Consider the following 22924-nt stretch of genomic DNA (forward strand, 5'->3'; position numbering starts at 1 on the left):
ATTTATTTTGTGTTAAATTTATATAAAATATAAAAATAATTGTGCTAAATTTGTGTCACATTAAATATAAAATAATTTTTTAATATTTATCAAACATATATAATTAATTTTTATTAAAATATTAAATCATATTATTTTTATTTTTTTATTTTATTTTTATATTATATTTAAAATTATCAAATCTATCATAGACTTGATAATGTCTTCTATCATGTTTGTTAATATTTGATTGAGTGAAATTATTATTATTATTATTATTATTATTATTTTTTTTGTAACTAGTAAAATATCCAATGCGTGAAAAAGCAAAAATGAAATACTGGCATAATATGATTGGTTTTTCTTTCAGAACGTTTTGTTGAATATGTAGCTATTCAATTTTGTCTAGCTTGAAAATGATTAGAATGAAGAAATTTGAAGCTTAGTGTGAATTTTGTAAAATATGATTTTATGTATGGAAACTTCATTATATGTGCCGATCGAGAGGAAGAAAATTCGTCAATTTTCTATATGAGGAGTATTATTATACCTTCTTGAGACGATTAAAGGAAGTTTCCTCTCTAATAATAACAAATTAAGTTCCAAAAAATATTACAAGGGATAGGTACAATCAGAAAAGAGAAAGGCACTGTTCATAATATTAGGAGGTGAGTATCGTTTTAGTTTTAAATTTTAAAAATAATATATATTAATTTTAATGATCGCAATGAAATTGTTTTTTCTTGGTCAGTCAAATCTTTAATTAGATTGGCAAACAAGATTAAAAAAAATTACAAAGTAGGATAATAAATTGATAATATTATAAGTTTAAGATTAAAAAATAAAATAATTATAAAAGAAATAAAAGTTTAGTAAAATTTATTCCTTTGGATATTAATTTTTGTGTATTTTTTTGTTACTTTTGTGATGTTAATTTTTAAATTAATTTTTTTCTTATTTTTTCAAGAAAAAATTTATTAAAATGTAATTAAATTTATTTATAAATTGAGCTATCAACAATATTTACAAGTTAAGATCGAATCGAATCGAGTTTTGAACATGATTTTTAAAGTCTAAGTTCGATCCAATCAAATTATTATTTTATTAATAAAATATTTTTATTTAATTTTTATTTTAAAATATATTTAGAATTATTAAAATATTTTTAATATTTTAATATTTTAATAGTAAAATGGTCTTATCTGGGTTTTTAATGGACGAGTCAAATTAGATTTTGATCAAGACTTTAAAAGTGTCATCTTGGTTCGATTTATGAAAATCTCAAGTTGTAATCTAAATAATTAAATTTGTTATTTTCTATTAATAAGTGATAGTGTGAAATTTATAATATTTTGTTAAAAATTGTATACAATATTTTATAACAAAAAAACTTGATTTTTGAAAAAATATTTTATGATGATGAAATATTATAAAATAAAGAACAAATATACAATGTAATATTTTATAATAATTTATAATTTATTTGTGTGTTTTAAATAAAAAATAAATAAATTTGAAAAAAAATGTAATTTTCTATCTTAAAGGATATAATAGATGACAAGTGCTTATTTATAAACAATAAGTAAACATGCAAAGTATATGTTAACATGCAAAGTGTCTGACATGCAAAATGTCACATATTTATTTAACATGCAAAGTGTCACATATTTATTTTACATATTAAACAACTTATATGTTAAATAGATAAATAAATAAGTAATTTAACTTGTAAAAAGCTCTTGACATAATATACATACGTACGTTAGTAATATACATAATATAATAATTCGTTTAACAATTGAAAATAAATACTTTATTACAAACATTTAAGTCATTTCAAATAATTATAATATTATTGACATAATATAAATACGTTAAATATTTTTAGTATTGTATTTTTATTAAATAAAATCGAATTAATTGTAAAAATATCAATTAAAAAATAAATTAAAATAATTGAATTAATTTTATTTTTATAAAATGATATTTTTCCATGCTTGATGCCAAATGTAAAATGTTGAGGCTTCAATGCTTTTGCACATGTTATTAAGCCTTGGTTTATGGCATAATTTTTATGATATTGAAAGTTATAATGGACACCAACTACCAATTATTTATGATAAAAGTGGGACAAATAATGCATTCTGCCAAGAATCTAAAAATACTTTAGGGAGAAAACGGTTTTTGATTTTAGGCTATTTTTCCTTCATGACATTATTGATAATTTTAGAAACCTTCAAAGAATCACATTCCATGAACTAATGTGAAAATCACATTACAAAAATTTAGATTCCTAAAAGAAATCACAAAATTTGCCAACCAAATGTCCTTTTAAAATTTTCAAATTTGAAATTGCTCATATTTGCATAGCCATGTTCTGTAGAAGGCTTTTTATTTTCTACCTCTACTGCATAGTTATAGTTGGATAGCCACTATATTAACAACTTGTTCTAAACCTTGTCAAGACTATAGGTAAATGTTTTTTAAAAGTATGTGAAGGCTCAAAATTTTGTTCCTGATATGGTCACCCTTTTAGTTTCAACCAGGGGCTGCCAGGGCACCCTTTCACTTGTATAAAGAGTGGAGAGTTCAAAAGTCAAATCTTTTATGAAAACATGTTAATACTAAGGAGCTAGTATTTGAAGCCAAAATTGACATTAAAAGTGCCTTGGCTGCTAGCCATTGACAAGTGAGGTGTCAGGTGCATGTGATTGTCATCCACTTTGACAACAACCCTTGTAATCCACTTCATCCGTTACCTTGTATTGCACTTGTTCAGTCACATTACAGACTTGATGATCTTGTTTCAAATTCATTCTCTCTTCTCAAACATAACACACTTTTGATTCACACAAGCTCTCACATTTACAATTGTATTGAAGGATTTGATGAAATACATATTGTTTGCAATTTTGTTAATTTGTTAAAATTTTCTTGGTTTAGTTTGCAATTCTATATAGCTCATACAAAGCTAAATTAATCTCCCACATTTACAATATACAATTAATGGCAATTTCAACTTATTGGTCCAAGAAAATAACATGTGCACATGTCAAGAATCATCAATTCTTTAAAAATGATAATTTAAAATATGATATGGTAATATAATACAAAAATGATTTTAAAAAAACATAGGTTTGCAAGATAGCTGAAATTTGTGGTGATACAATACATTCCATGAGCCATTTGTGGCGATGATAACTGAAATTAACATGGTTAATGGATTTGATGGGTGGTGGGTAGATTCTGGCGCTGCTAGGCACATTTCAAGACTTATTCTACTTTTAATGAAGTAAAAGAAGTTATGTTTGGTGACTCTCACACTACTAAAGTTCCTAACCAATGAGACATTGAATTAAAGTTCACTTCTAGTAGAACACTTATTTTGAAAGATATTTTGCACACACTTTACATAAGAAAGAACTTGATGTCTAGTTTTCTTCTTGATAAGGTTGGCTTTAAACAAACCATAGAATTTGATCAATATGTCATTACTAAAAATGGGTTATTTGTAGGAAAACAATATGATGTTGATGGCATGTTTAAATTAAGCATTGAAGTGAATAAAACTTCTTTTAATTCTGTTTATATATTTTTTTTTGTGTTAATATTTGGCATGCTCGTTTATGTCATATTAATAGTAAATATATAAAAAATATGACTAATCAAGATTTAATTCCTAGTTTGAATAATGAATTTGAAAAAAGTGATTCTTGTAGTATGTCAAAAATTAAAAAGTGCCTCATAATAATGTTGAAAGAAATATTGATTTATTAGATTTGACACATATAGATAATTGTGAATTTGAAAAGGTTTTAACACTAGTAGGAAATAGGTATTTTATAACTTTCATAGATGATTTTTCAAAATATTCATATATTTATTTAGTTAAAAATAATAGTGATGGTTTTGATGATTTAAAAATTTTTCTTAATGAAGTTGAAAATCAACTTGGTAAAAAGATTTAAGAGATTTTGTAGTGATAGAGGATAAGAATATGGATCAATTGATTTTAGTACTTTTGTTCAATCATTTGAAATAATTCATGGGGTTGCACCTCTTTCTTCACTTGCTTCTAATGGGACAACGAAGCATAAAAATAGAACATCAAAGAATTTAGTCAACCTAAAGTTTTTAAATGGAGAATTAGAAGAAGAAATATATATGGAGCAACCTGAAGGTTTTGTGATCCTTGGTCAAGAAAATAAGGTATGCAAGTCAGTTAAATCTTTATGTGGTCTTAAACAAGCTCCTAAGCAATGGTATGAAAATTTTGATAGATACATGATAGATAATGAATTCAAGTCTAGTGAATGTGACAAATGTAATTTTTTAAAGTCTTTTGATAATTATCAAGTGATTATATGTTTATATATTAATAATTTTTTTAATTTTTGGAAGTACTTTGGATGCCATTAATGTTGATAAAGATTTATTAAAGAAATATTTTGAAATGAACGATCTTGGTGAAGCTAACTTTATACTTGGTACGAAAATTACTAGAAATAGTGAATATATTTTACTTGATCAGTCACATTATATAGATAAAATATTAAAGAAATTTAATTATATTGAATGCAAGCATGTGACTATATTTTTATCTCATGTAAGTTTATTTCCTACCGTTGAAGATAAAGACATTTTTAATCAAGAGGAATATGTAAGAATAATTGGTAGTTTGTGTTATACTTGTGATAGTACTAGATTTGGTATAGCATATGCAGTAGGTGTTTTAAATAGATTCTCTAGCAAGCCTAACATAAAATACTGGCATGCACTAGATCATGGATGAAATATTTATGTGGTACTAAAAGTTATGCATTACGCTATAAAAAATAATCTGTTACCCTTGAATATTTTAGTGATGCTGATTGGAATACACTATCAAGTGATTCTTTATCCACAATAGGTTTCATTTTTGCTTTAAGTCGTAGTGCTATTTGTTAGAAGTCTAAGAAACAACAAATTATAGTAAAATCCACAATGGAGGCTAAGCTAACTGTTTTAGCTTTAGCAAGTGAAGAGGCTAGTTGGTTAAGAGATTTATTACATGAAGTTTCAATATGGAAAAAGCCAATACCACCTATCCTAATACATTGTGATAGCATTGCTACAATTGGTATAATGCATAATTGTTGTTACAATAGTAAATCCAGATCTATTAGAAGGAGGTAGACTATAGTGAGCTCCTATTTGAGTAACAAGATTATAAGTGTGATTATATTAGAACAAATGATAATCTTGCTAATCTTTTAACAAAAGCTCTTGCTAGAGAAAAGATTTGGAATACATCGGGGGAGATGGAACTTTTGCCCAAAGAATCTGGAATCTCTTATGAGTGTAGACACCCTATTTTGTTCGGGATGAATTTTTTGAGATGAAAATGAACCCTCAACTATTAATTGGATTCAATTGGGAAGCTTTGGGCCTAATAAAAAAGGTTTTAATTTGATTTAATTTGTTCTATTAAAAAAAGAGGTGAGGTTTAAAAAATTACGTTGAAAATTTTGTAGGAAATTTTAAACGGATTCTTGAACCCCTTTCACGCTCACGTCACGTCGAGTTACTGCAGAAGAAAAAACTGAAAAATCCGATCCAATTTATCGTAATCGATTAGTTAACATGTTGATTAACCGTATTCTGAAACATGGAAAAAAAATCATTGGCTTATCAAATTCTCTATCGAGCCTTGAAAAAGATTCAACAAAAGACAGAAACAAATCCACTATCTGTTTTCCTAATAAAGAAGTATCAGATCCTATAAAAAATCACCCTCACCTTTCACTGCCTAAGTCAGTCACTGAAACGGTCTGATTCTCCCATTGTTTGAGTGATAGTGACCAATAAATCAATTTGGTGTCACTTACATCGCCATTTAGAATAAGCATCCATTACCAACAAGGTGCGGAAAAGAGCCATGACTTATAGAATGTACAACCACATCAATTTTCTAATTTCCAGCAATTTCTTATCACTTGAAATTTTTTAGTTTCACAATAAACACACAAAGGTAGGACCCAGAACCATAAGCCACGCCACAACTAAAAAAAAAATCAAGCAGACTAAGGCAGTACATAGATAGGAATTACAGGCTTTTGATTGAGGATGTTTTTCATGAATTTCTGGACACAAGAGAAGAAGAGAGATAAGGTGAAGTGGTAGGAGTGACTGAGATAGCTTTGACGATAGTCGACTTAACAGTGATAGTCTATGCTCTAGGATTGGTGATGGCAGACATTCGATTTTTAGATATTTAGATCTTGCCAGCAATCAGAGATTGAAAGGAAAAGACAGATAAGAGGCAAAAAAATGAGAGGAAAATCTAGAGATAGCAGTATCCAATCTACATTAGCAATTTGATTGTTAGTATTTTTGGGTTTTGGTTATATTAGCAAAAATGGGTTTTGGTATCTTTGGGAAATAGAAAACACAAGGAAATAAGGATAAAAGATACTAAAAAAGAGGCGAAAATCTTAACAATGGACGTTCTAACTTTGGGAAGCATTGGAGGAGAATAGTAGCCAGTTCGTGCCAATGAGTATTTCAAAGGGAATGACGGGAGAGGTCTTGACCCACGTGTGTTTTGGTTGATCCGTGCATCTATTTGCTTTTAGATCTGATCTGTTTTGCATGTATCTCTTTTTTTATTTTTATTTTATTTTTATTCATTTTATATTTTGAGTTTTTTTTTTTCTTTCATTTTTTAATTTATTTTGTAAATTTTTTTTGGAAACGAAAAGAATATTAAAAAAATCTTTTCAAATAAATTCATGAATCTTACCAAACTATTGAAAAATTTTCATGGATTTAAATTTTATGGAATGCACCAAACTATTGAAAAATTTTAATAAAATCAATCAAAAAAATACAAAAACAAAAAATCTTTCATCCTCTAAACGATTAGAGGATTACTTTTTAAATTAAGTCTTACCAAACTATTGGGAAACTTAATGAAATTCTCAAATTTTTTTTTATAAATCCTTTGCAATAAAATCTCATCAAACTATTAAGAGATCTATTTTAAAGTAAGTTATACCAAACTATTGAGAGACTTTACTAATAAAATACTCTAATAAATCTGATGACGGAGCTTCTTCAAAGTGGGACACTAATCTACACAAATACTTTTGAGGTGAGAAAATTATTTAAAATTATTACCAAACTATTGGGACAACTTTAAGACTAATTTTCAATATTAAAAAAATTAGTAAATTATAAATATAGTTAAGGCTTGGATAATTTGAAATCAAACTGGTACCATCATTTGGGTGAGCGCTGTTGGGGTGCTATAATCTTCCCCACGCATAACCATATTTCCAAACCTAAACTTTTATTTTGTAGATCAAAATCTACTATTTAAAGATACCTAAGTCAATCATGAGACTCCTCTTTAGATAGGACAAATTTAATTAAGCGACTAATCACACCTAAACAAAAAAGATTTGTGTGACTTCTCTAATCAATGTCTAGCGGTAGGTCTACGAATCTATACGTTATGACAGTTTGATGACTTCGCTGGGGACATCGAGAGTCAGGCTAGTGAATGATTTCTTATTATCAAAACCTTGCCTAATAAATTTAGGATTTTTTCCCTCTTTCCTATTAATTTTTTATTGCTTATATTTGTTAGTTATTCATTTATTTATTGTATATAGCTGTCATTCATTTGCATATGCATAATATAAGCTCTCCACCTGAGCTTTACCTTTAGGAAAGAGTGAGGTACCTATGCTCTCGTGAGATTTCATGTCTCCGTATGGGCCTGTGAAAGACTCCCACTTAAATTGAATCCTTTTCACTTATAGCTTATGATGGGTGAGGATTGGGATGCCTTACTAGTCTGTGATGGACTATGATGTAAAGAACAATTTGGGATCCGTTTAAAGGTAATCAAAATTGTATATAGTTAACTTTAAGAGCCTAACCATAGATAGAGCCATGTCCATCCACCCTTTATAGTTAATCTAAAATTTAGGGTCATGTTGTTATTTTGTTTGCTTTATAGTGTTTATTTTTTTTATTGAGATGATTAACCGATTTTCTTATCTTTTTTTATTTCTTTTCTTATGCATATTCATACACATACATGCAGATTGAATATTATGCTTACTAACCCTTTTTTATTATGTATGCATGCATTCATGCATCACTGCATTCATTTTCATGCATAATCTGATAGATCCATAAACATCATTCCAAATTTGCACCATAATTGTGGGAAATCAAGGTTCAAGGTTAGATTAACACTAGTACTACACTCGAGCTAGAGCCAAAAAAATGGAGCAAGATAATGCAAGTTGTCTTGAAAGGATAAAAAAAGCCTGGAAGATACTTAAGGGAAAATTAAGCAAAATTTTAGATGTTCTTGAAAAGATAAACAAAGGAAAAGAGGTGGAAGAAAATGGTTTGCAATCACCATACCCACTAGGTTTTGGTCCACATCAGACCTAAACTATTCTAAGTTTACAGCCATAGCAAACCATATTCTCGAGTTCTAGAATGCCTTATACACCAAATCAAGGGAATGTTCAAAGCTATATCAATCCTATCAAGACAGATGAGCCCATCTAAAATTATAAAATGGATGAGACCAAAGAAGTGAAGTTACAAACGGTTACATCTTCAGAAGACTCTAAGACTAACTAAGCTATGAGTATAATTGAAGAGAGATTGTGACTGTAGAAGGCATTGATTTCTATGAATCTATGGATGTTGCCAACCTTTGCCTAATTTTAGATATTGTGATTCTTTTAAAATTCAAGGTATTAAAATTTGATAAGTATGATGGTACCAAGTGCCCTAATACGCATATCACAATCTATTATCATAAGATGATAACTCATGCAAGTGTTTTAGGATAGCTTAATCGGGTCTGTTGTAAGGTGATATATTCAGTTAGATAGGACTCACATAAAGTCATGAAAGGATTTGACTCAGTTCTTCATTAACCAATACCACCATATCATAGATATGGCCCTTAATCACCTTTCATTATAAGAAATACAGAAAAAAGTATTTGAATCCTTTAAGAAGTATGCTTAAAGATGGCGGGATATCATTGTTCAGGTGCAACCTCCCTTAATAGAAAAAAATAATAGTGCTGTTTGTAAGCACTTTAAAGTCACCTTATTATGAGAAGATGATAGAAAATACAATAAAAAATGTTACTGATATGGTGATCTCAAGGGACATTTTTAAAAAAGCCATAAAAAATGGCAAGCTTAAAGAGAAAAAGACTAATAGTGCCAAGAAATGTGGGATGCCTAAGAAAGAAAAAGATGAAGCCCAAGCAGTGAGTTTTGAGAACCAACAATCCAGAAGTTATGCTTCATATCCACCATATGTTCATCTTGTTTACTACCCAACAACCAATAATGTTGCACAAGTTTTTCACCAACTTTATTTCCCAACCATGAACAACATCACTTTAAGTCCTCATCAACCAGCTTTTCAAGCACCTGTATATGGGCCTAATCTTGTTACTATACTAATTTCAAGGCCTAAAATCAAACGAGTGGTTTGGAAAGATCCAGGGGCAATCAAGAGAGAGTTTATATTGACCTTATTCCCATAACCTATATTAAGCTATTTTCAGAATTGATTAAAGATAACCTAGTATCTTCAGTCTTTTTGGAACTATTGAAGTCACCCTATCCTAAATGGTATAATGTTAATGCCATATGTGACTATCATAATGCAAATATGTGTTACTCCATATAAACTTGCCCTGTTTTCAAGCATAAGGTGCAAAATTTGATTTGAGCAAGCTTGATGAGCTTCAATGAATTAGGAGAGCTGACATCCACAAAGACTCTTTGTCCAATCATCTAGGGGCATGACTTTGGAAGAGCTAATTGGAACTAATTATCATCTTAAAATTTTTTGAGAATATAGATCTCTTTTATGTACTTAGATTTCATCTTATTTTTCATCATTTTAATAAAAACGATAAATATGATGCATTTTCATGACATTTCTCTTTTGAGTGAATCACAATTATCTACTTTTACCTTTTTATACCTTTTTTTCATATCCATTCTTCATTTTTAACAACTGAATGTTCAGATAGTCATGATGATAATTCAGGATTTGATTTTGAAAACATCATTCATGATGATTAGATTGATAGATGAAGATTATTGATCCATTAGGATTGTTGAATAAAAAGATAAATCTAGAGAAGAATTTCAAAAGTGATGCAATACATGATCCTTAAAATCGTTCACAAGTCTACTCTTAGTTAATGAATGTTCATCATTGAGAGTATTTATCTTTGAAATGAGAAATGGCTATCTTTCTTCTATCCTTCCAAAAAAAAATCCCTTGTTACTAGATTTGAGCCTTTTAAAATTTTCTTTTGAGGAACCCAAACCAAGGATCACCCCTACACTGGGGGTAAAGTTTGAGAAATTTGTTCATCTTTAGGGTAAAACACTTTTGTGATCAAGTTTTCCTAACAAATGAAAAAATGAAAAAAGAAAAAAAAAATGATGGAGTAAAATGCCAATGTGCTCCATCAAAAAGAAAAAAAAAATAAAAAAGAAAAAAATTGATGGGGCAAAATGTCAAAATGCTCCAGATTAAGAAATGATTATTGGTTTGATTACCCTACAAGTATGATTTGGGCATATTTTATCTATTTTTTTCATAAACTTTTACCCTAACCTACTTACGTCCTTTAAAAGTCTATTTTGATCAAATATGAATACTTGATTTAGAGAATTATGAATTGAATTGGGGCAGGTTTGCCATTGAAGGGTGTGAAGCTTTGATCAAAATGTCATTAATGAATAAAAGAGGAAAGAGAAATGAAAAATAAAAAAAAAGTGTGAAAAAAAGTACAAAAAAAGGGCAAAAAAAAAGAGAGAAACAAGCAAGAAAAAAAAAAGAGAAAAAAGAAAGACTTAAACTAAAAATCCGAAGGGGCAGTTTAAGTGAATATGAAAACTTGAAAAAAATAACTTCATGTAAAGGTCCTTAGAATAAGGATGATGATTAGCTTAAAGATTGAAGATATTAATAGAATATGTTTTCGAAAGATGATCCTGACTTTGAGTTCAAAATTATCTGAATAATCATTATTTTAGATGCTAATGTCCTATTTGAATAAATCATAGCATTTTGCCTTTGTTCACCCTTGAGTTGTTCTTGACCCTACCTTTTGTTCTTTTAATAATAAAGATCCATTTTTCTTACCTTTTACCAAATGAACATTCCCTAAATGAACTAAGAAAATGTGTAATGTTTGTCACTAGTTTGAATGATGACAAATAAATGAATGGCATTTTTCATAAAGAGTTTTCCATTCTTTTGAAAGAAATCCAGGATGAGATAAATGAAAAAAAGCATGAGAAAATGATTTACAAATGAGCAAACAAGATGACTTGATAATGAATTCAATGACGGATTGGTTGACATGACCTATGAGTTGTGACCAGATGAGAAGAATAACATAGATCAATTGACAAAATTTGCTTTGAGACTATTAATACTGAGAAACTAATAAGGACTTAAGAAGTCTTGAGAACCTTGTCACCACAATTGAAATTTCATGACATCAACTCTATATGCATTACATTTACATAAGGCATGCACTTGCACTACTCTGTTATCACTTATCCGATCTTAGCTCAGTCCAGGTCATTTTTTATGACTTGTGATTTCATCTCGGTCATTTATTTTCGACATCGACTCGATCCTGGTCATCTTATTTTTTGACTCATGGTTTTGTCCCGATCATTCGATCTTGACTTAGTCTAGATCATTTCTTATGACTCATGGTTTCATCCTGTCATTTGTTTTTGACTTTGACTTTGTCTCGGTTGCCTCATTTTTTGACTCGTGATTTCGTTCCGGTCATCCGATCTTGGCTTAGTCCAGATCATTTCTTATGACTTGTGGTTTTGTCGTGGTCATTTATTTTTGACCTTTACTTGGTCCTGGTCATCTTATTTTTTAACTCGTGGTTTTATTTCGATCACTTAATCATGGTTCAGTCTAGATCATTTCTTATGACTCATGATTTCGTCCCGGTCATTTATTTTTTACCTCAACTTGGTCTTGGTCATTTCATTTTTTGACTCATGATTTTGTCTCAGTCACTCGATCTTGGCTTAGTCCAAATCATTTCTTATGACTCATGGTTTTGTCTCAATCATTTATTTTTTACCTTGACTTGTCATAGTTGTTTCATTTTTTGACTCATGGTTTCTTCCTGGTTATCTAATCTTGACTTGATCCAGATCATTTTTTTGACCTTTGCAAAAATTAGAATCTTATGAATCTTTCTTTTTTACGAATCTAAAAGTCCTTGCATTTTTATGAATCTAGAACCTTTGCAAAACTTGAGATCTTGTAAATCTATATATGTAAATCTAGAACCTTTACGAAACTTGAAATCTCATTAATCTATCTTTCTTGCGAATCTGAAAGTCCTTACGAACCTAAAATCTTTGCGAATCTAAAACCTTTACGAAACTTGAAATCTCGTAAAATTGTTTTTCTTGCAAATCTAAAAGTCCTTGCAAACCTAGAATCTTTTTGAATCTAGAACCTCTGTGAATCTTGGAGTCTTGCGAATTTGAAAACCTTTGCAAATTTTTAATCTTTGCAATTTTGTTAAACTTGAAATATTAGGATCTTTCAACTTCTGTTACAGAACCTCACAAATTTTTGAATGTCCAAATTATGAATCTTTGGATTTAAAGTTGAAATTGTGAACTTTATTTTTTTGACCTATGGTTCAATCCCAGTTACTCATTTCGATCTCGGGTCAGTCCAAATCATTTTATTTTTCTAACTTACGGTTCAATCTTAATCCCTTGTTTTGATTTCGGTTCAATCCAGATCATTTTATTTCTTATTTTGTAGTTTAGTCTCGATCATTTTGGCATATTTTGATCACTTCTTAAATTTCGACTTTCAGACTTGAACAAAATGGATGTTTTTTTATCTTTGTACAATTCTTATTTCATAGAAAATGCATAAAGAAGGGTAGCTGTAGATACTTTATTTTATTTGGGATGATTTTTTTGGAACAAAAATGAACCCTCAACTATTAATTAGACCTGATTGGGAAGCTTTGGGTCTAATAAGAAAAGTTTTAATTTGATTTAATTTGTTTTATTAAAAAAATGAGGGAAGTTTGAAAAATTATGTTGGAAATTTTGCAAGAAATTTTGGTGTGTAATTTTTGTAATTACATTACTAAAATTGATTCATAATAAAGAAGGATTGGATACTATAAAAAACCACCCTCACCCTTCATTGCCTAAGCCATTCACTAAAACGGCCTGATCCTCCCATTGTTTGAGCGGCAGTACTAGCAAATCAGTTTGGTGTCGTTCACATTGCCATTCAGATTAAGCATCCATTACCAACAAGGTGTGGAAGAGAGCTAAGACTTACAGAATGTACAACCACATCAATTTTCTAATTTCCAGTAATCTCTTATTACTTGAAATTTTCCAATTTCACAATAAACACACAAAGGTAGGACCCAGAACCATAAGCCACGCCACAAAAAAAAAATAATCAAGCAGACTAGGGCAATAAATAGACAGGAATTACACGTTCTTGATTATGGATTTTTTTGTGGATTTTTGGACACAAGAGAAGAAGGAGATAAGATGGGGTGGCAAGAATGATTCAGATAGCTTTGATGGTAGTCAACTTAGCAGCGATAGTCTGTGTTCTAGGATTGGCGATGAAAGACATTCAATATCTGGATCTTTAGATCTTGCCAGTAATCAGAGATTGAAGGAAAAGACAGAAAGAGGCAAAAAAATAAGAGGAAAATTTGGAGATAGTAGTATCTAATCTACATTAGTAGTTTGCTTGTTAGTATTTGAGTTTTGGTATCTTCAGGAAATAGAAAACACAAGGAAATAAGGATAAAAAAATACAAAAAAAAGGCAAAAATCTTAACAGTGGACATTCTAACTTTGGGAAGCATTGGAAGAGAATCGCTACCAGTTCATGCCAATGAGTATTTAAAAAAGAATGATGGGAAAGGTCCTAACCCACGTGTGTTTTAGTTGATCCGTGCTTCTATTTACTTTCAGATCTAATCCGTTTTGTAGGTATCTCTTTTTATTTTATTTTATTTTTATTCATTTTATATTTTGAGTTTTTTTTCTTTCATTTATTTTTTTATTTTACAAATTTTTTTGGAAACAAAACAATATAAAAAATCTTTTCAAATAAATTCATGAATTGTATCAAACTATCGGAGAATTTTCATAAATTTAAATTTTATGAAATCCACCAAACTATTGAAAATTTTCATAAAATCAATTTAAAAAAAAAAAAGAACAAAAAATGTTTTCATCCTTCAAATGATTGGATGATTACTTTCTAAATTAAATCTTACTAAACTATTGAGAGACTTAATGAAAATTTTAAACTTTTTTACAAATCTTTTGTAATAAAATCTAACTAAACTATTGGAAGATTTACTTTAAATAAGTCTTACCAAACTATTGGGAGACTTTACTGATAAAATACTTTAATAAATCTAACGATGAAGCCTCTTCAAAGTGGGATACTAGTCTTCATAAATACTAATGAGGTGAAAAAATTATCTTAAATTACTACCAAACTATTGGGACAATTTTAAGATTATTTTTAAATATTAAAAAATTTGGTAAATTACAAATATGGTTAAGGCTTAGATAATTTGAAATCAAACTAGTTTCATCCTTTAGGTGGGTGTTGTGAGGGTGCTATAACCTTCCTCACACGTAACTGTACTTCTGAACCTAAACTCTGGTTTTGTAGATCAAAATATACTATTTAAAGATATCTAAGTCAATCATAAGACTCTTCTTTAGATAGAACAAATTTAATTAGGCGATCAATCACACATAAATAAAAAAGATTGGTGGTGACTACTCTAATCAATGTCTAGCGATAGGTCCACGAATCTATACATTATAACAATAAAGAAACCCAATGTAATGATTAGAAATCCTAAGAGTTAAGTTCAATGGGAAAAACAAATCATAGAGAGATGGTTTGGTGAATGATACACATTTCAAGGCTTTAAGCTCATTTATCCATCCCTATGATGTAAGTGTGTCTATCTACTAATGTTTCGGAAGGTTGAATTTTTTTAATAAAAAAAATCTTAATGAAATCTATAGCTCATTATGAGTAGTTATGGGAACATTCTTTAATAGATTTCATTTATGTAGGTGGTGGAGTAGGGCCACTCTTATGAAGCTTGTTTGGGCGAGTTTCTAGATCATTCTCTAAAATTGGGATTAAGCATATGGCCTAATATGTTGGCTTATTAGAAGCTCATGAACATTTGAATTATTATGTGTGTAATAAAATTTTTGTGTTTCTTTACAATCAAATTGTAATGCGAATGGCATACTATTGACTATGAAAAAAAAATTGCTACTACACTAAGTAAAAGGTTTAATATGGCTGCGCACCTTTATTATGCATAATAATTTATCTATGTCCAAATCGTAAAAAATAATGAATAGCATTTGTTATAAAGCTTATTATTAAAATAAAAGAGGGAATTGTTGTCATTATTTTAATAATAAAAACATTTTCATCGTTACTATATATTTAATAGTATGTAACTCCTATATAATAAAGTTTCTTTAGCTCCTAATAATACTAGCTTATATTCATCATAAATTCAATTATTATTGGTTGCAAATTCTAAAGCTTATAAATAGGTTCTAAAAATCAAATAACAAACAATCCATTCTATTCATTATTTCTATAAACCACACATAGTTAGATATTTTTTAATTCTTAGGTAAAGAAGGTGTTCAGTTTTTTTTTTTTTTTTTAGATTTATTATTCGTTAGTGCAGAATTATAGAGTTACAAAGATATAGCTGAGCTATTGTATCTTAAAGGTGATACGCTTTGAGAATTTGCTACGCCAGTTGATACAATCTCGAAAAAAATGTGAATTATCTTAATGAAAGTGAAATATCTGTGCTTTATACCAGTTCTTCGTACTATGAGTGAAATCAATATATTTTTCTTTCATTCATTAATTTTTGTTACTACCATTTTTTTTTTTGTTAATTTTAGTTTCCAAAAACAAAAAATACAAATAGGTCTCAGAGAAATTATCAAGAGTTGATCTAATAATTTTTTGTTTTAAGTTTCTCAATAATCTGAATTCAAACAAGTCGATTTTTTTTTTCCTATCAAATTTCGATATTTCTTGGATCTTATTACAATTATTATGATCACATGCTAGACAAAGCCTGAGAAAATGACTAAAACAACATGCAAAAGTATTAAAAAACTATTTTATTGTTGTCCAAATTGTCAAATGCATCCACCAATTTCTCCTTCTGGACAGCAGATCAAACCTTCACCATTGCTGGTTTCTCTAGAACAACATTCTGTGACCCTATCATCCTTGCTGGGATCACAAATGACATTTCTCCAATTATGTTATTTAAGCATCTCAGACCCACTACTGATGACTTAAATACCAAGGGGGCACTCCCTTGGACAACAGGAACTCAATCCCATGCAAGGTTTGGTATCTCAAATTGCTGTTGATGCCCATGTGAATAGCCCAAGTAAGGGCATTCAAAAAGGTAGAAGGAGGTTTGTTGAGTGTTTCAAAGCTGCTGGGATCCATTTTCTTCCTCATTTTGATCAACCCATTTGAGATTGCAGTTCCAACAAGGCCTACACCAAATCCAACAGTAGCAAAAACTGCTCTTTTGAAGATAAGAGTCCTAAAATGGTTCATGAAGGTGGATGTGTTATGAGTTTAGACTTAAGCTCCAGGCTTGTGTGGCTCCAAGATTCAGGTATAGGCTCATCCGATGTCTTAGATTAATTTAACTGTCATGGTTCATACCAATTTGTGAGGTATTGTATTCTTTGACCCTCTGACTTTACAGTTTTATCCTACAAAAAGTGTCTCATAAGTTGAAGGTGATGTAAACTCTTATATCTCATAACCAATTTTAGTATACAGTCGATATGAGATTCAAGTACATAACCAATGTAGAATTCATGGCTCTTTTTTAGGACCGTAACATCTTCCCTACTCCAACGAAAACCCACCGCACATCACTAGTACTCCTAGAGCTGGCTATGATATCATTTAAGCTATAGGCTCCTGCAGCTCCAAGAACTAGGCATGGTCTTATTCAGTGTCCCAGATCGGCCTAATTGTCATGGTTTATATTAACTTGTGAGGTATTATCTATTTCGGCCCCCTTGATCTCATGATTTTGTTTCATAAAAGGTGCTTTACAAGTTGAAGGTGATGTGAACTCTTATATCCCATGATCAATTTTAATACATAGTCGATATAAAATTTATGGCTCCTTTTTAGGACCGTGACATATGCACCAGATTCAAAGATATGACTTGGTGGCATTTTGAAAAGATAATAGGGAGAGTTGAAGAAGAAGCTGACGTTGTTGGTGTCACGAGATACATGAGAGTGAAATTCAAAATGGAACTGACAACAAGAGTTGAGAAAACGAAGTCAAGCTCGTTAAGACCAAAATTAGGACGAGAAGCCATGTCCCCAACAACACAAGCACTGACTCCCACCAACTGTTCCATTAACACTTTGAACGGAAACTGGCGATCTGCTGCAACACTGTCTCTCCATCCTCTTAGGAAAGCACCCAGAATGCCAAAATCCTGAAATGAATATTTGTTTCCGGAGTTTGAGGTGGAATTTTCATCTCTTCTACCTCTTCTGCTACGACCAACACCATTGTTTCCATCGCCTCCTCCACCGCATGAAATGTGAAGTTTGGAATCGGAAATCTTTGAGAGCAGAAAGCGGATTGCTTGGTTTCGAGGGGATGAAACAACGTCTGCTGATTGTGTTTTGAATCGATGGCTCAGACTCATGCAAGCGGATTGCCTTGTCAGCATCGGTAAACGATACTGAACCATGGCCGCCATCTGATCGTATTGAATGGATTCCTCAAACTTAACTCTGCAAAGAGTTAATCAAAACCTGATAGATATAATTCAGTAACTAAGGGGTGTATGTTTTAAATAATCTGCAATGCAACCCCACATGGATGTGAAACGTTTCTTTTAGGATAAGAAAACCAATGGAAAATGTTATGAATAAGGGTGAGGAAAAAAGTGAAGAAAACTAAAATTTCTTTTGAAGTGTAATGTTTGATTTGATTTAGTTTATTTATTTTTATTTGGTTTGGATAAGTTTAGATGTTAAATATATATTAGATTTAGGTTGAATTTTAAATTGAAAAGTAAAAAGCTATAAAAAATTGAATTAAACTGAATTATATATTTTTATTTATTTTTATATATATATATTTTAAATTTTTATAAAATAAAAATAATTATTTTATGCTTAAATCTATTTAAATATATTAAAAATTATATTAAAAAAATAAAAAAATAAAATTTAAAATCAAATCAAATGTGTAAAATTCGATTTAAATAAAATTGTATGTAAATTCAATTTAGATTTGAATTCAATTTTAAAAATTCAAAATTTTACCTATTATCCAAAAAAATAAATTAAATCAAATTCGATTCGAACTATTATCACTCTTTAATTATAAATGAATAATTAATAAAAATCAATAAACACATTTACAAGCATTATTTCATTAGTTTTTTGTTTTTTGTTTTTTTTTTTTGTACCAACAAACAAGAACTTAATCATTTAAAAATAGTCTACTAAGATAGCATTTTGTTGCACCAAAGCATTTTACTAAATAATATGTGCATGTTTGCTCTGTTCAAAAAGTCAAGTACGAATATCTTGTGCTTAATTCCATAAAGAAGCTGAGAATGTGTTCAATGGTAAGAGAGAGCATTAAATGATTTTGTCTTTGATCCATAGAGCTTTGATATAATTCAGTAACTAAGGGGCTAAAAAAAAATAAAAATGAACGTAGAATCTCGTTCATAATAGAATTGCGTAATTGTGCAATGACCTCCGGTTTCTCTCTTTTAATGATTTTTTATTAACTTGAATAGATTTTTTTTTTTTTGAATTTTTGCAGCAAAACTTCAAATCTTTCTTCTTGGTCACTTAGTTAGTCGGTAGAATGAAGTTTAATGTTGATGGCTCTAAAAATACTAATGCTTCACGTGGATTGGGGAAATCATTCTAGTATCAATAAAAATTATTTTGACATAAATATAAAAAACCTCCTAAATTTAAATTAAATAATCATCTAAATTTATATCAATTTATTTCAATTAATTAATTTCTCAAACATCTATTTTCATCAATTGAATTTTTATTAGACAAAAATTAGATAACCATTAACACTTATTTTAATGTAATTGAGAATTCAACCATTTAAAAATCGATGATTAAGGATTTAATTTGATAAAAATAAATGATTAAAGGTTTAATTGGATAAAAAATATTTGAAATCTTAATTTTATTGTAATAAAATAATAAAATTTCAAATAATCATTTAATTTTGCTAAAGGTTTTTTTATATCTAAGCCAATTATTTTCCTATTGGTGTTATCGATCGTTTCACTATTCATGCTTCCTCTACGTGTTTATAAGAAATCATTATACATTTTAAAAGGTTAAATGCGCATTGTATTTTTAAAAGAAATTTAAAAGGTTATAGAAAATAAAAGAAGAAAAAGTTTGAGAAAAGTTAAATGCACAATTAATTTTGTATAAAAATTATAGTAATGGTTTAATTTTCTTAAATTGTTTTGATATTATTAGCAAAGAAAATAATTGAAATCACATGAGATTGATGTCAATGTATTTATTTGATTGATTGAGAAGAAAAATTTTGAATTCAAGAAAGTAGAAAATTATGTATAATAATGAGGTTTAAAAATTAAAAAGTTAACATATTAAGGTATAAATTTTACAAAACTAAGGTAAACATTACAGCAAAATGACATTTTAGCGGTAGTTTTGTAACGACTTTTCACTTACAAACGCTACTAGCTTCTGTGTTTTTATAAAACTTTAAGTGTTTATTATCCAAATGCCACTAAATATTCAAATAGCAGCGTTGTTACTTATAAATGCCACCCAACGCTTGATATTAGAGGCGTTTCTCGACTAAAACGCTTTGAATATTTTTTATTAAAAGTTTCAGTGAATAGTTAAGGTGTATTTTTGACAGATAACAACTTCAATAATCACGTCATAAAAAATTGTACTAGATTAATGAAGACGTTTTTTACAAGAAATGCCTTTAATATTTAGATTAAAAATTTCCCAGGCTTATTAAATTTTTTTTATTTTCTGCAAAAATTCCTTCAATATTAAAGTTATCAAATTATTTGGATTGTACGGATGTTTACTATAAGGTTGTTGGTTCGATCTGTCCTTAATTTAGCCTTTTTTTGGGTTTAGGCATAGATTATTTGTTATTAATTAGTCTAGACATTTTCTTGCCAAAAACACCTTCATCAATTGGTTTAAAATTTTTTTCATAGAATATTGAAGGCATTTTTCGTGGAGAGACGCCCTTAATAATCGATAGCAAAAATATGGACTCGATTCTTGAAGGCATTTTTGGCCGAACTTGCCTTCTATAATTCAATCAATAATTTTTTTTTTTTTAGATTTTTAAAGGCAATTTTGTAATTAACGCCTTCAATATTCCATAAACAAAACTTATATGGGATGGTCGAAGGCGTTTTAGGCTCTAAATGACTTTAATATTCCCAACGATAAATTTTAATTATTGGATTGTTGAAGGCGGCTATATCCAGAAATGCCTTCATAAACATTTTGTTGGGATTATTGAAGGCGTTACCCATAGGAAAACACCCTTCATAATCCATTCGATTAATTTTTAGTTGGTATTATTGAAGGCATTTTTTGTCCAAAATGCCTTCAGTGTTTTCTGTTAGAAGTGATTGAAGGCATTTTCTTACTAAAAATGCCTTCATTAATTGCATCAAAAAAACATAACTGATACTTTATATGTAAAGTCAGTTGTAGGTTTATGCCCAGAAAAACGTTTGCTGTCAATTGTATATTTATGTCCAGAAAACATTTGGTTTATATATATGATACTATGAATTACAGTTTGGAATTTGCATAATGAACATTGTTGTATTTCAAAAAATTAACCACATATTCGAAATTAAAACTGATAACATTGCCATATTAATATACTTTTCTGAAATAATCGTACTCAGTAATTTAATAAGTACACATAGTGTATTCATATTAAGTATAACAATAATATTAAATCAATACCCCCAATGTACAAACTTAAAGTTTCCATTCAACATGGCATGTTAAAAACATTATAACAATTTGTTGCATATATATTTACATTCAACCAACAATGTCTAACCTAAAGGTTTATCAACATTGATAAATGACAATACATAATCACACCATTCTTTACGGACTTCATCCAGCTCCTTTTGACATTTACCGGTAATGACACCCATTCAGTTTCTTTATCTTCTTATTGAATGTAGATATTACCCTAAATTGAAAAGAACAAAAATTAGTGGGAACATAAATAAAATTTCTTATAAAGAAACAGAGCATATATAATATAATAAAGTACTGTAATAACTCTTTATAAAAGTTTGAATATTGGGGTTAGGCATCGCCATTGGATTAACTAAATTAAGAAAGTATGGCGTTAAGAATTTGGTGTCAATCACAATAAGCACCCAATGACGATTGCAAAATAATAACAATGATATACTCAAAATACGCATCAGATCATAGAATAGAGTAGGTTGGAGTAAGTAAGGTTGGAATATAACTTATTGCGCATTATATAAAAGCAAATAATAATCAACCAGTCTTTCATGCATAGGATCACATGATTAGCACGATACACGACTGTGCTACTCTGCTCACTAATAAAGTTGGGGTAAATGAATCTAAATCTGTTCGTCAACTGTCTCCCCTTCAACTCTCTATACAAGAAGCTACACGATAACAATCAACACTGCTGGTTAGTATTACAACCTAATACTAACTTACTACATATTGAATGTGCATATTTGTATTTATAAGCTAACCTCATATAAGTAACGATTTCAGCAGTTGATAATTCATCCATTTCACAAAATTTTTTCACCTCATCCACACTAATGAAAGAAAATGATTGTTTATCAAATATGTCTTCCCCAGACTCAATGGATATGAAGTTTTCGTCAGTACAATTCTTTAGCGAATATTTTATTAACTCATCCATGGAAGCCTGGGCAAGGCTCAGATTTTGACTTTGTACATCCTCATACAATATTTAATGAAATATAAGTATTAAAACCAAATCAATCAATATAATAAACAAATTAATATTCAAATTATAAACAATATCATACTTCTTGGGTTGTAGCGAATGATGGGATGGCTTCCTTACTTGCAACGAAAGGTTCTTGTACGGGGACGATGCTATCAAGCTGGGGTATTGGCATAACTTGTTGCATTGCTACCAACATGGACTCCAAAGCAGAGAGTATTTGCTGTTGGTCATTGAGGCATTGCTCCTGGTCATTAATTTGTTGTTGTTGTTGTTGAATTATTACTTCATATTGTGCATTTCTCATTCGTGGGGTTTTTGGTTGTTTACCAAAATACATTGATGGCAAGAAAAATTTACCAACCCCATAAACCCGACCAGGCCTTTCTTTAGCACCTAATGCTAAAGACAAAGGATCTTCGTCATATTGGGTTGCTAGTTCACCAGATTTTACTTTGACGGCATAATTATCTTGAAAGACAATAATAAATGGGGCTATTAGAACAAATCTACATAAGCTAGTATACACTCATGCATACAACCACAATGCCAATCATACATTATATCAAAAAAGTAGTTATACATATAATCTTTTTTGCCATTTCCTCGGTTGCTTCATTTACGAATGATCCATCCTTCCGTAGATGTCTTTGTTTTCAGACATCCCATATGAAAACTTTTGTGTTTGAGCTCACAGATTCTTATTAAATTACCGTAAAAAAAAGAATTAGAATGTAT

The 22924-nt window shown here is 29.4% G+C and overlaps 1 pseudogene; it reads right to left on the minus strand.

Annotated features, from left to right (window-relative positions):
* Window positions 1-16321: 16321 nt before the first annotated feature.
* LOC111313229 (protein RETICULATA-RELATED 3, chloroplastic pseudogene) lies at window positions 16322-17900 on the minus strand (annotated as a pseudogene).
* Window positions 17901-22924: the final 5024 nt, after the last annotated feature.

This window comes from Durio zibethinus, chromosome 23 (genome assembly GCF_047325235.1).
Source record: "Durio zibethinus cultivar Kanyao isolate XHJ-2024 chromosome 23, ASM4732523v1, whole genome shotgun sequence".
Lineage (NCBI taxonomy): Eukaryota > Viridiplantae > Streptophyta > Magnoliopsida > Malvales > Malvaceae > Durio > Durio zibethinus.